Source organism: Mandrillus leucophaeus, unplaced genomic scaffold (assembly GCF_000951045.1).
Source record: "Mandrillus leucophaeus isolate KB7577 unplaced genomic scaffold, Mleu.le_1.0 Scaffold70, whole genome shotgun sequence".
Lineage (NCBI taxonomy): Eukaryota > Metazoa > Chordata > Mammalia > Primates > Cercopithecidae > Mandrillus > Mandrillus leucophaeus.
This window is the reverse complement of record NW_012107586.1, coordinates 1,701,614-1,717,587: the sequence shown is the minus strand read 5'-3', so window position 1 is coordinate 1,717,587 and position 15,974 is coordinate 1,701,614.

Here is a 15,974-nt window from a genome sequence, read left to right as displayed (position 1 = left end):
AGGTCTGTTTAGTTTACAAAGACCTGGGGTCAAATTGTGTTTTGACCCTAGCACCTGTAGCCACAGGACCTTTGACCTTAAAACTGCAAAGGGCTCTGTTTCTTTAAGCAGCTCAGCCAGACACTCAGAGAGAAACTTAACAAAACTGACAATCATTGCTGGATTTTATTATTTGTTTGGGTGTCTAAAATCAGAGTTATTTCCCGTAAGAGATATGTTTCATAAAGCATTGCTAAAAACTGATTCACTTAAACATAAAATTGTAGCTTTTTCAATCAGATAAATATATTTCCATGTAGATATTATTTTGTGAATTCATGTTCTTTGTCCTTTAAAGTTTCCAGGAACTCTACACTCATTCACCACACAGCACTGCAGTAGAGAGAGAAGCAACTGCTCACAAAGGAACGGTCCACTGGGTTAGAGCCTCCCTGAGCTTAAACCTTAATTAATCAATCACTCAGAAAAGCATCCATTAAGCTCTGCTGTATTCAGCACTGTAAAACAAAAAGAATTACAGACATGGTGCTTTAAAAGCTTGTGGGCTGAGACTACTTTCTGCCTTTTGCTTTTGCACCATACTTGTTAGATGTTTAAACAAGAAATTGAACAAAAACACAGCAAAATGTTAAAAAGAGTTCTGGAGTTCTCTTTAGATCGAATGTTAGCTCATTCTATCACAACAAAACTGCAGTCGGATAATTTTCCTTTTCTTCATTCACCAAATGAACGTTATTGAATACCTATTATTTGCCAAGCGGAGGGAACACAGCTAGGAAGAGTCTGCTCCAGTTCCCCATGGGACTCACATTTGAGAAGGAGGAGACAGTCAATCAGCACTAGAGAAACAGAAAAATACTAAGCCTTCATGATTGCAATAGGACTGTGTGAAATGAAGAAGTACTGTAGGCTCGACTTTTAGGAAATGCCTGTCACCATAGTTAATATTTAAGCTAAAATATGAATAATAGGAAAAAAGCGGGGGCATAATACAAAAATCCAGGGGAAGCATCCCAAATATTTCTTGACTAAAAACTACATAAAACAGGGACTGAGCCCTGTTTAACATTACAGTCACTGGAGTTACTACACAGAGTGTTAGCTCTGGGTACTCAAAAAGGAGCAGGTATTTACGGTCTTTAAAATATAGATAATCACCTCCAGGACCTACCTAACCTCTTGACACTTTGCAAGGCTCCCTAAACCAGTACCATAATCACTACAAAGCTGTGCTTAGAGGCATTGAGCCAGCAGATCCAGCCCTTACCCCCATATCTGGGCACAAAGACTCTTTTTTTTAGGCTAGAAATTTTCTAACCTTGACTCCTTCTTTCTAACATTTTTCATTTCCCATTTCTCTTTTACTGGGTTCAAGGTTTTGCCCAGTTTCCAGGTGGGTTCTGCTTTGGCACGTTAGGAGTAACTGCAGAAAAACCCCTCCCTTCACTTCTGAACCACAGTAAAGGAAATGCTTGGGCTAGAAAAAACAGGAACCACTTCACCTCTCTCCCTGCTCCCCAAAATACTCCTCGTAGCAGACTTGGAGCACAGATTCCCTCAGTCTTCTCTTCTAGGACATCACATCCTCCACCATAGGAAATTCCTTCTCATGACCAGTTCCTCCAGCTACAACTTTATTCCATGTATGGAGCTGGTTCTTGCTGCTAAAACCAGTGGCTGACTCTTCACAGACTCAACACAGCTAAGGAAAAAATTGGTGAACTTGAAGATGGGTCAATGGAAATTAAACAAACTGAGGCACAAAGGCAAAAAAAAAAAAAAAGGTAGAAAATATAACGAAGTGAAACAGAAACAGAATATAGCATCCAAGAGCTGTGGGATGATAAAAGTTAATGGCTGGACATGCAGTCATCACATAAACTGGAAGGGTACTAGGGTTATTAGTTCAACCTGTCCCCACCTAACCCCTAGTTATACAGCATTAACTTCAAAGTCACCCTGAAAGTCAACTCCCAACCTTAATTTCTCAGTCATCTTCCTTGGCTAGCATATTCTAATATTCTAATATAGAGATGGTCTTAGCAGTGATGAAAATGATGTTCTCATGGCATAGTTTGGGGGTCATTAAAATAGGATTGCCAGATAAAATGCAGACCATCCAGTTCAATTTGAATTTCAGATTTTTAATCTAAAGCATGTCTTATGCAGTATTTGGGACATACTTATACTAAGAAAGTATTCATTGATTACCTGAAATTCTAATTGAATGGGGCACCCATATTTTCATTTGCTAAATCTGCTAACTCTATATTAAAAGTTACCATGCAATCCACTCAAAAGTCTCTCCTTTTTGACCATCCACATTACCTCCCCCTAATAAAACCATGGATTGGTTTATCAGGTCTACCAGGCATTAACCTAAGCCGTAGGCGCTTGGTGAAGCACGGGGCATACCATGGAAGAGTGGCAGGAGAAAACCTGCCACAGAGGAGAAAAGCTCTGAGTCCAGAATCAGAACATCCTGTCCTAGAATCAGCTCTGCCTCTTACAAATTGGGCACCTCACTGAACTTCTGTGTCTCACCTTCCCAGCGCATAAAATGCCAATTACAGTCCCACTTAGTCCGCTCTCCCAAGCTCTCAAGTGATCCTCAGCACAGCTCTCCACGGAAACATAATTTGAAAACCGTATAGGAAGACACGCCCATCTGGCAGTGGTATTATTGTTCCTTGTGGGAAGAAGTGAGAAAAAGACCAAGCCGCCAGGTAGAGGGTTCTGGATACGGGAAGGAAAGGCCCCAGACGCTCTTTGCCTGTCTATCTTGCCCCTCACTGCCATTAGCAACACCTGCTGTCATCAGACCTGCCCACTTCTACCCCGACAAATTGTATTTCAAACCATTATTGGTCAATAGTCTTTATTTTTGGACTTTGCCATCATGAGCACCCCAGGCGCCACCAGGCTCTGTGATGTCAGTGTGGCTGAGCTTGGCCTGGTCAATTCTCAAAGGGGAAACTGCCAAGGGGACTGTGGGAGGGCTCAGTGATACGAGACCCTGTCCTCTGAGCCAACTCTGATGACAGCCAGGTGAAGTAAGCCTCCGTTAGGGACACCATTCACCTGCTGGCTTCTGGCCTCTCTCTGGCGATGATCAGTACCCAGCAAACTGCCTCGGGCATGAGTAACAAGACAGGTTTATTTCACGTGGCTCCTGGCGAGGGAGCAGTGGCCTGGATTCCATACATCAATAAGAGGACAGACAGCAAGCTGGCATTGGCCTGGAATTAGTACTCCCAACCTGGTTCTCCAGGGATGCTCTGCCATCTCTTGAGACTCCAGACTCTGAATCCAAGGCTCAACTGCCCCATTTTAGATGCCTCATGAGCCTAAATGACCTGCCTGCAAGGCCAGATCCACCCCTCCCCTGCTGTCTCTCCCTCGCCAACATCCACGGCAGTCTCCATGTTCAGGAGAAAGAAGCCTTAGGTATTTCCTCTGAATCTGAAAAAGAGAATTTGCATGAGCAGCGGCAAGCTCCCCTGGGCTCAGGGGCTATTTAATTATAAGAGGGAACGTGTTGTAGTTACAGTTAGAGAGGCTTGAACTAGACAACAGGAATTTGTACACTGCCACTGCAGCATGAGGACACAGATTGGAGATAGTGGGACATGTTACCAAAGGAGGTTACAGACAGCCCTACTCCCATGTTTTCTGATCCAGAGACAAGGGACTATGGCAGGCCCAGAAAGAAAACTCCAGAGACAGAAAAATTGTGATTCTTTGCACTATGAAATAAGCTAGAGCACAACTGAATGTCTGCTTGGAACACGCGACATCCACAGGAACATCTTTAAACACAGAAGGTCTTCTCAACGCATATCTCTGGTGATAGGACAACAGGGGGCTCAAGTTTCTCCAGCTAGTAGCAGGTGAGTTGCACCCAGGCTTGTCAATTTCATGCACACCTGACCCAGTGGATCATGCTGCCCTCCAAACCTCCCTTAGCTTCCATGTTGACCCTGGGCACTACAGGTCTAGGAATGTGCACAAGAATTAGACAGCTGCATGCTCTTACACACATGGAGCCCATCAATGGCTGTTCAAAAGTTCAGTCAAGGAAGGAGAAGCTAAGAGGGGCCCCTGGGGAAAGTGTAGAAGGTCCCACTGGGAAGCTGCCTCTTGGGCTCCTTTCGGAGCAGGAGCACCTATCTGGCCTGAGGCCTGTCCCTACTGGCTCTCTCTGAAATGGCTTCTCTCTGTCCCTCCAGACCAGATCTGGTTTCAAAAGACTTGGAACTCTCCAAGCCCTTGCCTGCTGTGAACTGATTTATTTGGATCCATCTGTCAGAGCGTGACTGAAGAGTGTCCAGCCAGCTAGGAGCCCAGCTGCAGCAGATGTTGTCTTGGAATGCCCTGCGAAGTGAGGCTCATATGGATTTTACCCGCCCGTTCCACTTGTTCTCTTTTTGCCCTCCTGGGAAAGACTTGGAAAGGGGTTGAGAACATCTGCATGACCCATGAGAACCAGGAAAGTGAACAGGGCATCTTGGGGGCCACAGAGCAGTAAGGAGGCAGGCGTGCTGGTGCAGCAAATGGCGGGGCCCCTGGCTCTAGCCTGTGACTGCACACATAAAATAAATGTTGCTGATACAAGGGTACGTACCATTTATTAATAATAAAATAAGCAACACTCTCTATTGTAAGTTCCATATGACCAATGGATTCTCACAGAATGTTTTTGTGAATTTTTGCCAAACTCTTGTGTCTACGGTGACTTTATCATTGCAGTTCAACTATGATTTGACAAAGGGCTGTGTTTGGCAACAGCTTGTGAAACTCTAGAAAATTTAAAAATTGGAGTAGGAGCTCTTGGGACCCAGTAGAAGCTGGGTCCCATATCCCACTGAGGCGATCTCTCAAGTGGGCACACGAGGGTAGGGGCTGTCCCTGTCTATCTGTGCCTGCAGCAGTCATCACCAACCAACCCAGTCAGCCAATCACAGTTCAGCATTCAAGCTGTTCCCTGAATTGGACCTGCTCGCCTTAAATCACCCAAAGAAGAAAGCCAAGCAAGCAGGATCTGATAAAGTAGGAGCAGGTGTCCACAGGGAGCAGGGCCAGGGACTGATGGTGGCAGGTGGTGGGTAGCCAATAAGACTCCATAGACTGAGTGGTTCAGAGTTTGGAGAGAAGCAGCAGGCATGGAATGGGGAGAGCAGGAGCCAGGGAGGGCATTCCTGGTGAGAGGGATGGCATGAGGAAAGGCACGGGACAAAGGGCTGCCTTTTCCGGCACGCAGATCACTCTTAGATACCGTCACTAAACAAATGCTTATTGTCCACTGTGTGCGAAGCACGGTTCTAAATTAAACAAAGTCTCTGCTCTGATGGAGATTACATTCTACCAGGGAACAGACCCAATATACAGCAAACAAGAACCCTCCATGGTGGAGGATGCTATGAGCCAACAGCTTTTATTTCAATATAAGGAAGAACTTGATGGGGAGCCTAATCCCCAGGGATGTTAAACAGGTGCTTCTCAAAGAAAAGTCAAGTATGGCTAAGCAAAGAAAACCAGGTACCTTTCATGCACAGCTTCTCAAGGCCCTGGTGCTCGTGGCCGTCGGGAGTCATCAGCAGGAGCTGATGAGCCGTAGTGCTTGTCAAACTTGCTTTATGGATGGAAGAAAACAAAAACATGAGTTGGGCTCCTAGGTGGAGAGCCAGAATATCTGACATCCTGGGTAGCCAGTGTGGGGATGTTAGAGCAGGTAGTCAGGCAGACATGAGCAGGGCTGGAGAGGGCTCCCTCCCACCAGCAATGTCTGGTGACCCTCAGATGATGGTCAGGCAGTTGCTACACTGTCTCTCTAAAAGAATAACTGGTCACAGCTGGTGCCGGGGAAAGGCAGTCTCCCAGTAGATAGAAAACACCTGAAGCTGGTGATCAGCAGCAGCTTCCTGAAAAGATCTCAGGAGCTGAGCGAGTGAGCCCATGCATGGGCTCTCAGAGGCAAAATGGCCAAGTTTAACTGATCTATGACCTTCCTCTAAGAACGCTTGACTGGTAAGGGAAAAATGCCTCAAATGAGCATGTACACAACTTTAGTAAACTCACTGCACTTGCGGCCCCTCCTAAGTGCTGGCAGGCCACTGTGCATCCTAACAGCCCACCCCAAGGGAAGAATCAGGGGAGAAGAAGTGTAAACTCTGGAACCTTCCAAGGTTTAAAATCCCAAGTCAAGAACAGAACAGTGCACTTCAACCTCTCAAATTGCTTGCCTGGCCCTCTAACAAGTATACTTTACTTCCTTTCATTCCTGCTCCAAAACTTTTTAATAAACTTTCACTCCTGTTCTAAAACTTGCCTCAGTCTCTCCCTCTGCCTAATGCCCCTCAGTCGAGCTCCTCTGGAAAGGCAAGAATCGACTTGCTCCAAACTGGTATGAATTCGCCACTGCTCACAAGAATATTACTTCAATGTCTGAGCTCCTGAGACCTGAATAGGGGAAATCAGAGGAGGGGAAAGGCTGATCCAGAAATGTAGCTACTCCTGTCAGCCCAGCTGCTGCTTCTCTGCATTGTCCACAACCCCCAAGTCCCTAAGAGAAATTAATCCCCCAGTGGCACTTGCACGGGGTAAGAGCTCCCACCTGGGTCTTTCTTGTCACAAGGGCCAAGCCCCGTGCTGTGGAGCGATAGCCCAGGCTTGGCAAACAAGCAGGCCCTGGACAACTTGTTTCTGGCCAGACTCCTGTGAGAGCAGTTGGAGCCTCCAGAGAGCTCACAATGAGACACAGCTCCTGGACTCCAGATGAACTAAGAACTGACAGATTAATTAGGCTTCTCCAGGGACTTCTAAACTGTCCCATTGGGCCACCAGAGATCCTCCAAGGTGCCTTGGGAGGTACTGAGAAAGATGACAAGCAGCTGAGGGATAGGGCTTCAGCAACTCCTGGCCTCAGCACGGAAGATCCCTCTGCTCTCTACTGACGCTCTGCACAGAAAGGTTCATCTGATCGATAAGAAGAAAAACATATTTGCAACACATGGAGGGCTCCAGCCTTTGCCTCTGGCCCCTCCAGACATACAGCCATCTCCTAAACTACTCTCACTTCATAATAATCCTCTGACTTCTCCATGAACTTGGCAGTTGCCAGATACTCTTCACACACTCAGGTCTGCCTGTCTCCCAGTTCTGGAGAAGGGAGGCAGATGAAGGAGAAAACTCAGACCCAGCGAGGAGAAGGAACCACAGCTGGTAGCAGAGCAGGGTTGGCCCAGGACAAGCACTGTGTCAGCGGCTACACAATCTGAACGTCCCCTCTGACAGCCCCTGCCACCCCTTGCTCCCAGCCCACAATTCCACCTCACATCAGAGCTGCTGCCCAAGAGCTCATGAAAACCCCTCTGTGCTTTTTGGCCCTGCGGTTTAGTTCCACACACAGCACACTTTACCAGTTTTCGAGCCAGCCCCGAATGACAGTCATTTTCCCCAGGATTAAAAATCCCTTTAACTGATCCTTCATGCCACACAGGCTGAGCCTGGGAAAAACATCCGGGAGGCACATCTGGTCCACCAGCCGACCTCCCTCACAGACGGGCCTTGATGGGCATGAGCCCTGGTTCCTGCTACACCACCAGGAATGTGGCTTTGGGTCCCAGCCCCAGCCAAGAAGCTTACTCCACTGAGTAATCCTAGTGCCTGGAGAAAGTCAGCAAACCTCTGTGAGCCCGTTTCTGCTTCTTGGCAATGTGGGGAAAACACACCCTATTAACTCACTTCACCATCCATTATAGCAAGCAAGGCAGTGGCTAAAAGGCAGTCAGAATCCTTAGTGAAGGCAGAGCATCTGCAGTAATTCCAAGTGTCTGTTCTCTTGCAAGATTGTTGAGAGGTGCAAATGCATATTGTTAAGTGTGGGGGCAGGTTCACATAGTTTCGGTTCAATTCCTCTTGCTTTCCTTCAGCAGCCACCCAAAAGACAGCCTGATCTTGACAGAGGCTTTGACCATGGTGATTTTCACAGAAGCCCTAGATAGTCACCCCTTATCTGTCTTGGGAATAAAGTTGCTGAGGGTTGATTAGCAAAGTAGGGAAAGTGCAACCGAGGCCTGGCATTTTCTAGAGGAGAGATGGCAGTGGCGACAGGGCCCATGGGGTGGGGAAGGAGGTCAGCCGTGTGAGTGGCTCCATTCCTATTAGTGGCACCACCAGCAGACCTCCCTGGAGCCAGCCAGTCCGGCCAGACTGATTAGGCCAATTCACTCTTTATCTGGGACAAGCAGATAAGGTTGTGGCCCAAGAGGGGTGGCTATGGGATGTGCCCAGCTGGAAGGAGACCCAAGAACACTGTAGCTGATGGAGAGGGAAGGGAAGAACAGGAAGAGTTCTCTCAGGAGCCTCCTTTGTGGATTTCAAATGATCTCCAGTCAAGATGGCACTAAGCCTCCTAACATGCCCCACCTGAATACCTGAGGCTGGCAGTTCTCCAACTCTAGAGAGCATCAGAATCACCTGGGGGGTTCCTAAAACACAGGTGGCGGGCCCCCACCCCGGGTCCTGCTTTAGCAGATCAGGCAGGGACTAAGAATTTGTATGTCTAACAAATTTCCTGGTCATGTTGATGCTACCGGTTCAAGCACCACACTTGGAGAACTGCTGCCATAGGCCCTTGACAAAACCTACCTGTCCAGCTCCTCCCCAGCCTCATCCTTAGGCTATTCCTCAAATCCATCTCCCTCATTGCTCCTGAGACCCTACTTCCAAGAAAGCCCCTAATGAGGAGGGATGACCACCTCTCTCCCCACAGTCTAGGGTCGTATAGGCACTGAGGTATGGGACCCTCCTGGGCTCCACTTCCCTCATTTTAGGGTGGACTAAGCAATATTTCTTTTTCTTTTTTTTTTTAAGATGGAGTCTCACTCTGTCACCCAGGCTGGAGTTCAGTGGTACAATCTCAACTCACTGCAATCTCTGCCTCCCGTATTCAAGCGATTCTCCTGCTTCAGCCTCTTGAGTAGCTGGGATTACAGGCGTGCGCCACCACACTTGGCTGATTTTTGCATTTTTAGTAGAGATAGGGTTTCACCATGTTGGCTAGTCTGGTCTCGAACTTCTGGCCTCAAATAATCCACCCACCTCAGTCTCCCAAAGTGCTGGGATTACAGGCGTGAGCCACCGCGCCCACCCTAAGCAGTTTTTCAACAAGCCCCTTTCCACACTGAAGTTCCCTAAATCCATGGAAGGGAAAAGAACACCAAGCTTTAACTGGGAACCTAGCTGGGGCCGGCTCTGTTCTTCCCATTCATCTGGACACCGGATTACACAGATGACTTCATTTTGAGCATCCACTCATATCTACACCCCTAAATACATGTCTGAAGAGTTTTTCAGTTGTCAACTTTCCCTCATTTTCCTCCTGTCTGCTTTCTTCTCTTTGCCTCTTCCCCAGACTTAATATTTAAGCAGAATTTTATTTCTGCAGATGTTTGATCCATTTTTTTCATACCTCAGCTGGCCACCTTTCGCCTGGGACACTCTGGTGCCCTCCCAGAATAGAATCTTGTCCACAACCATCTCCCTGACAGGCTTCCAGATGCTGCCCTGGCCAGAATCAGTCACCCAGGCTGCACCGGAAGCCACCTGTTGCCTGGTCCCAGCCTTGGCCTAAATCATAGTGGGGAGCCCTGGCAAGAGGCTCAGTGCCTGCCCTCTGAATTGCTAGCAAGATCTCTGGTACCCACACCAAGGCCTTGTAAAACTCCACAAATTTTTGTGAAAAAGAAGTGTCCCTGCAGGCAGAAGGCCTACACTGCATCACTATTTCTGCTGTCAAATGACAGCTTCAGGGTCCCACAAGTGAGAGAGGGGCAGACCCCTGCCTGGGCTAGAATTCTGTGGGTCTTGGGTCTCCACACAGAAGTTGCTCAGTCAGAAACCCCCTCTGTCCTCCAGGTGTCCTGCCAGACACATATGCTTTCTCCCACCTGACTGTCACCAATAAATCATGGAGCTGGCCAAAGGCAGGTTCTCCTAACATTGCAGGCGAGAAAAGCTGAGATCCCCAGAGCAAAAACAACATGCCCAACGTTGCGCAGATAAATTCTTGGTGGAGTGGGAAAAGGGTCAGGGTCCCCCAGACTTGAACGGCTCACTTTGCTTTGACACAATTTGGCCCTGGGTGCTGTTGCCTGACTCAGATCTGACTGCATGTGCCAGGGCCAGGGCATGTGCCAGGGCCAGCCTGCCCTGGCCGGTCTCTACTCTGTAACCGGACACAACCATGAAGGACATCAAGAAGGGGGCAAGGGAGCAGAAAAGATATACAAAGGGATTTGAGCGGATTTGGTTACAAAGTTGCACCAGCCATTTCCTGGAATCTAATGGGAGCGAGTTCTGAGAACTTGAAGGGGTGGGGAAGTAGAGGGGGGAGGGAAAAAAAGGCAGATGACTGGCTTGCGGGGTGTGCAGTGGGGAGGAGAGATGGGCCCTGCTCTTGTGGCCAACAGCCAGGCAGGCCAGGCTCCTGGAGGCAGGAAGGGGCCTGAGAAGTATCTTTCCCCAGCCCTCAAATGATTTCTGCAGCCTATGGAAAGCCCCCAGGCCTTCCAATAAAGCTCCTTCTAAGCCTTCTTCCCAAAGCCCACTCTGGGCCTGGACAGCCTGGAGGGTTGATGTGCTTCTCCAGGGCTGGTAAGGACAAAAGGGAGCAAAGGTTCCTGGTCCACCCAGGATGCCTTTGCCCCTGGAGACAGGGAACCAAGGCCCTCTGGTGCTGTTCTTGTCTTCTAGGCCTTCCTGCCCCTTTCCTCTTGCCTCCTCAACCCTCTCCTCTCTTCCTGCTCTCCCTCTGCTTCCGCCTTCACATTCTTCTTCTTTCTGTAGAACTTCTCCACCTCCACCTTCCTCTACCCTTTTGGTACTTCCACATTCCATAATGCCCAGTTGAGGACAGAGGCAGAACCTCATCCTGAACCCCTGCCCACGCTGAGCAAGTGGGGTTTGGAGATAAGAGTCACAATGGGGACTTCACTTCTCACGAGTGATTCAGCAGCCTCCTGCATACTTGCTCTCACTCTCTCTAAGCCTCATTCCTGCCAGGAGGGCCATGTCTGCCAGGCCCAATCACCAACGTGGGGAAACCAGCAATCCCCTATTTTTCCAGAAAGTCCCCCCATCATCACACACTTTATTTGCCCTCTTCCTTTCCTTTCCCCTTTACCCACAGGACCAAGGAAAGATGGAGATCGCTCACCTGTTCCTACCTCTATGATAGCTGCCTACATTGGCATGAAAAACACCAAATCATAAGGCAAGACAAGGAAGCTTCACCCACTAAACCACAGGCCCCTTGAGGGAAGGACCTGTGCCTTTTAATGTTGTGCAACAAAGCCACTGTGACTTTGTGGCTGAATATAATTATTACTTTTATTTGGAGCTGCACCAATTTTTTTGGCTTTTAAGGCCAATGTATTACTTCTGTTATTTAAATGTTGAGAGAGACATACTGAGGCATGAATTAGCAGCTCTTGCATACTTGGATACTCCGAACCCAACATATTTTCAATTGAGACCATCCTGGAAAATCTGTTATGTAAAGGAGATGATGCATACTATCCCCAGCTGGGTCTGGGAGAGATATGGAGTAGGCATTCAAACAAGGTGTGTCCAATTGCTTAGTTGTTTCACTAAAGAAATCAAGATGGCATGGGTGGAAAGCCAAAGGGGATGGAAAGCCAAAGGGGATGGAAAGCCAAATGTCATGACCAGCACTGTCTGCAGATCACCCATCAACACTCCTCCTACTGTCTGACATCCTATTATCAATTGCAGATTTTGCTAAAAATTAAACCAAGTCAGATGTCTCTTCTCAAAGTAGCCCACAGACAGGGTGCCATCTCAGGATCATCTAAAGCTAGTGCGGGAAAGGCGAGTCCCTTTCTTTAGCAAACAAGTCTTTTTGTCACAACCCTGACTTATTCCTGGGGCCTGCTGGGTGGTGTACACAGTGACTGAGTCATATATATAGTATGACCTTTGAGGGCGATATCATGATAAGATGCCCACACAGAAGTAAAGCCAAGTTCCTTGGCCTTGTGTATGAGGCTCCCTGCTTGTGGCTAGTTTTCCAGACTGAAAAGCCCTGTTTATCTTTCCCACTCAACCTCCTCTGAGAAACTTTCTGATTCTCCTTAACTTTATTGGCATTTCCCTTCCTGGAACTCCCAAAGCACCATGCCTGAATCACCCATCTGGCCCTTACAGCCTGTCGGCATGGTAAGTTGGCTTTTTTTATGTCCACATAGCTGAAACCACCATCTCTGTGCAGATCTCCCAGGAGGTTCTTTGCACACTTCTCCAGTTTTGTTGTGCTTTCTCTTCCCAAGTGACCCCTATGGGTGACTCCTCTTTGGAGGGCCACCTTTGGCCTACTACAGCCACTTCACTTGCATACAAGCAGAGAACCTGATATGCCCAGGAACCTATGACCTCATGGGGTAACCCCTTGTTCCAGGGCATATATCAGTCAGGATCTAGTCTCAGACAACAAATCACACCAGTTATTTTAACAGAGAGAATTTAATATAAAGAATTATTAATAGTATTAGGAACAGAAAAGGCTAAAGGGGATATTATTAAGGTATCGAAGAGGTAGCAATTATAAGCAGCTAATATCTTTAGTCTAGGGGAACACAAGGGAGCATTAGAATTATAAAACTTAAAAGCTTGAAGGGAGACACTCACAGAGCTGATCTGCACCCCTTAGAAAAGGAGCTGCTTCTCTGCTGGGGCTGAAGGGGAGGGCTCACCATGCTGGGACCCAAACCCCTGAGCCAGATGATGGCCGATGGTGTTTCTGTGGGAGAACAATGGACCTAGTTCTACAAGTGTTGACAAAACTGCAAACTGGTGTCCCTGGCTGCTACTGGAAGGAACTGTCACTGCCAGGGTGAGAAATCATTGCTATGTGATACTGATAGGAGCGGAAAGCATGACGAGGAACAGAAAGCAAACAGGAAGGAGCACTGGCCAGGCCAAACTAGAGGCTGCCTTACAGAGATGGGATTAAATTTATTCACCTACAGAAACACTAGAACCATATTACTGCCATGTATATGAATTTCAGGGACAGTTTGAAATTAACAGAGGGCAAAGCCAAAACTGAAAGAGATCTACTTTGATTCAACTTGCTCATACTCTGATGCCCATACTCAGGAATGGAACTGTTCTCTTTCCTATATGGGTTAGTTTATTCTGGGAAACAGTAAAGAAGATGCCTACTTAAGTCACTTAACCAACTAGGACCTTGACTATGGAAACCACACACCATCCCAAATAGAGAGGATCTCAGGGACTGGCTATTACAACCTTCCCCTCTCCTCCCACCCACTAGCAGACATTAACAGATGAGGAAACGAAATCACAGAGGGACCAAGTGATCAAAGAGTGGCCAGGACTAGCCCTGGAACTGGAGTCATTCTTTTGTTCAACAAGTATTTATTGATCATCTATTGTTCTCGCCATGGGTTTAGGTTCTTGGAAAATATCAGTGAATAAAACTCCCAGGAAATCGGGAAAACTAAAGTATAAGCCATACTGTGGCAAAGAGATTTTGTCTGTATCTCTTCTTCCTAAGGTGCTCTCTCTTTATTACTTTAGGAGGGCTTCGTTTTTCACTTATTTTATCTGCAGACCTCATCATGAAACAAAACACTTTCAGCGAGTTGTTGTGCTTAAAAGGAGAAGCTTGGAGGGGCAACAGAATACAGTGCAATGAACACTGCATTTTGCCCCCATGTTCCACTGGCCTCCATAGTTCTGAAAAGTCTAGGACCATACCAATTTCAAACATCCTGCTCTTGTGACAGTACGTACTGAGAACCTTGTTTCTGCATGGTTAGGTATATATGTTCATGTTCACATTCTTCTTGGAAAGAGACTGGTGCCAGAGACTGGTGCCAGGCACAACAGCTCCCCCAGGTGCTCTGGAGGAATGGCCTGTGTTAGACAGTGGTGGGGATCAACTGGTTTGGAAATTAGCTCACCTCTTCCATGAAAACAACACCCTTTTTTTTTTTTTTTTTTTTTGCTTTAAGTTCTGAGATGCACGTGCAGAACCTGCATTTTTGTTACATAGGTATACATGTGCATAATGGTTTGCTGCACCCATCAACCTGTCATCTAGGTTTCAAGCCCCACATGCCTTAGGTATTTGTCCTAATGATCTCCCTCTCTTTGCTTCCCACCCCCCAACTGGTCCCAGTGTGTGATGTTCCCCACCCTGTGTCCATGTGTTCTCACTGGAAAACAACAAACTTTTAAGAGATCTTATGGGAAACCTCAGAGATAATGGAGGAGCCAGGGTTTCTTTAGGGGGATTGAAAATTCTTACATTCTATTTTTCACATTTCCAATGATACCAGGCCCATTTATTGTTGATGATAGACATGAAGGTGCTTTGAGCCTATAAAATAAGAAAAGCAAAGAGAAGCAAAGGGAGACAGATAAGGCATTGGAAAATATAGATGTGGCTGCATTTCACCCTTCACCTGAGTTCGAATCAAGAAGCATGGCTTGTGCTCACCGATCCAGGGAATGAATTGAAATTTTGTTTATTCTGGTCTTTGTTTTTCCCTCTTCCTCTTGATCTCCATTTTTTAATCTTTTCCTCTGATTTTCTAGTTTAACTCCTGGGAAACAAAAGGGACAAAGGGAAACTGGGCTCCAATTCTATCAATCAACTGTCAGAACTTCTACAAGGTGCTTGGTCATGTAAATTAAAATTTCAAGAGTTCTAATATGTATCTGGGTTATCATTTCCCACATAATCTTAGAAATTTGAACATGGAACACCTGGTAACCCATTTAGTACATGGATACACAGAAAATAAGGGTGTAATGATGGGAAGGTAAATTCAGAACCTTTGAAAACTCTATTAAATATCTCAAAATGGAATTATCTTTGAAGAATCTATTTTATGTGTTTTGTATATGCTTATTTCAGCTGATACTATAAAGAAGCACTTTTAGAATCCAGGGAAGACAAGGAACCCAGAATGAATGTCCTTCATACATTTTCTTTTCCTCTGATTTTCTAGTGCTCTAACCTACATAGAATAGAATAGTGCTCTAACCTACCCCAAATAAATAGAGGCCTCCACTGTGCTAAAAGTCCTCTGAGCAATAACAGTTTACAACCTCTCTTAGTCACCCATGCCAGGTCATTGCCAAAGTTCACCTTTAATGCTCTCTCACACTGCTGATGGGACTACAGGTCAATGAAACCTCTCTGAAAAACAATTTAGAAAACATATAACCCATTTGACCCTATAAATCCACTTTTATAAGCTGTATTCTAAGAAAATATAAAAAATACAGACAATACTGAATAAAGATGTAAATTTTTGTATACATTTTAATAAAAATAATTAGAACTGCAGTAAATATAAGATGTTGGTTCATAGATTGTATAAAACAAAATGATAGAATATTATGTAGTCATACACATACATACAACAATGTTAGCATGATGCATTTTCTGTCTCCGTTTTGGCTGAGGCCCTAAAAAAGCAGAGAATAATATATCAGAGAGCAAGTATTCCTACCTATCAAAGGTGCTAGGCAGCCCAGGGGGCAGTTAACATTCCCAGAGGAAACCTTCAACTAGGAGAGGATGGAAATCCATTACGTGTCCCAGCCTCCCCGCATCTGGAGAGATAATTCCAAGGTGCATTCCACAGTTTCTCAGAGGGTCTCCAGCAGGATTGAACCCCAGTTGCTGATGACAATACTCAGCTCAGTAACATATTCTGTATTCTCTTCCTTCCCTGTCCCACGTGGCCTGTCCCCTCCCTTCCGCTTCCTATAATCTACCTCCCATTACAAAGCCTGGACTCAAGTTCTTATCTCAGGTTGTATTGGAAGGTGAGATAAAATTCAGTTGCCCCCAAAATATACCAATAATATCAAATACTCAGCAAGGGAATTATGGATTTTGAATACCAAAAACT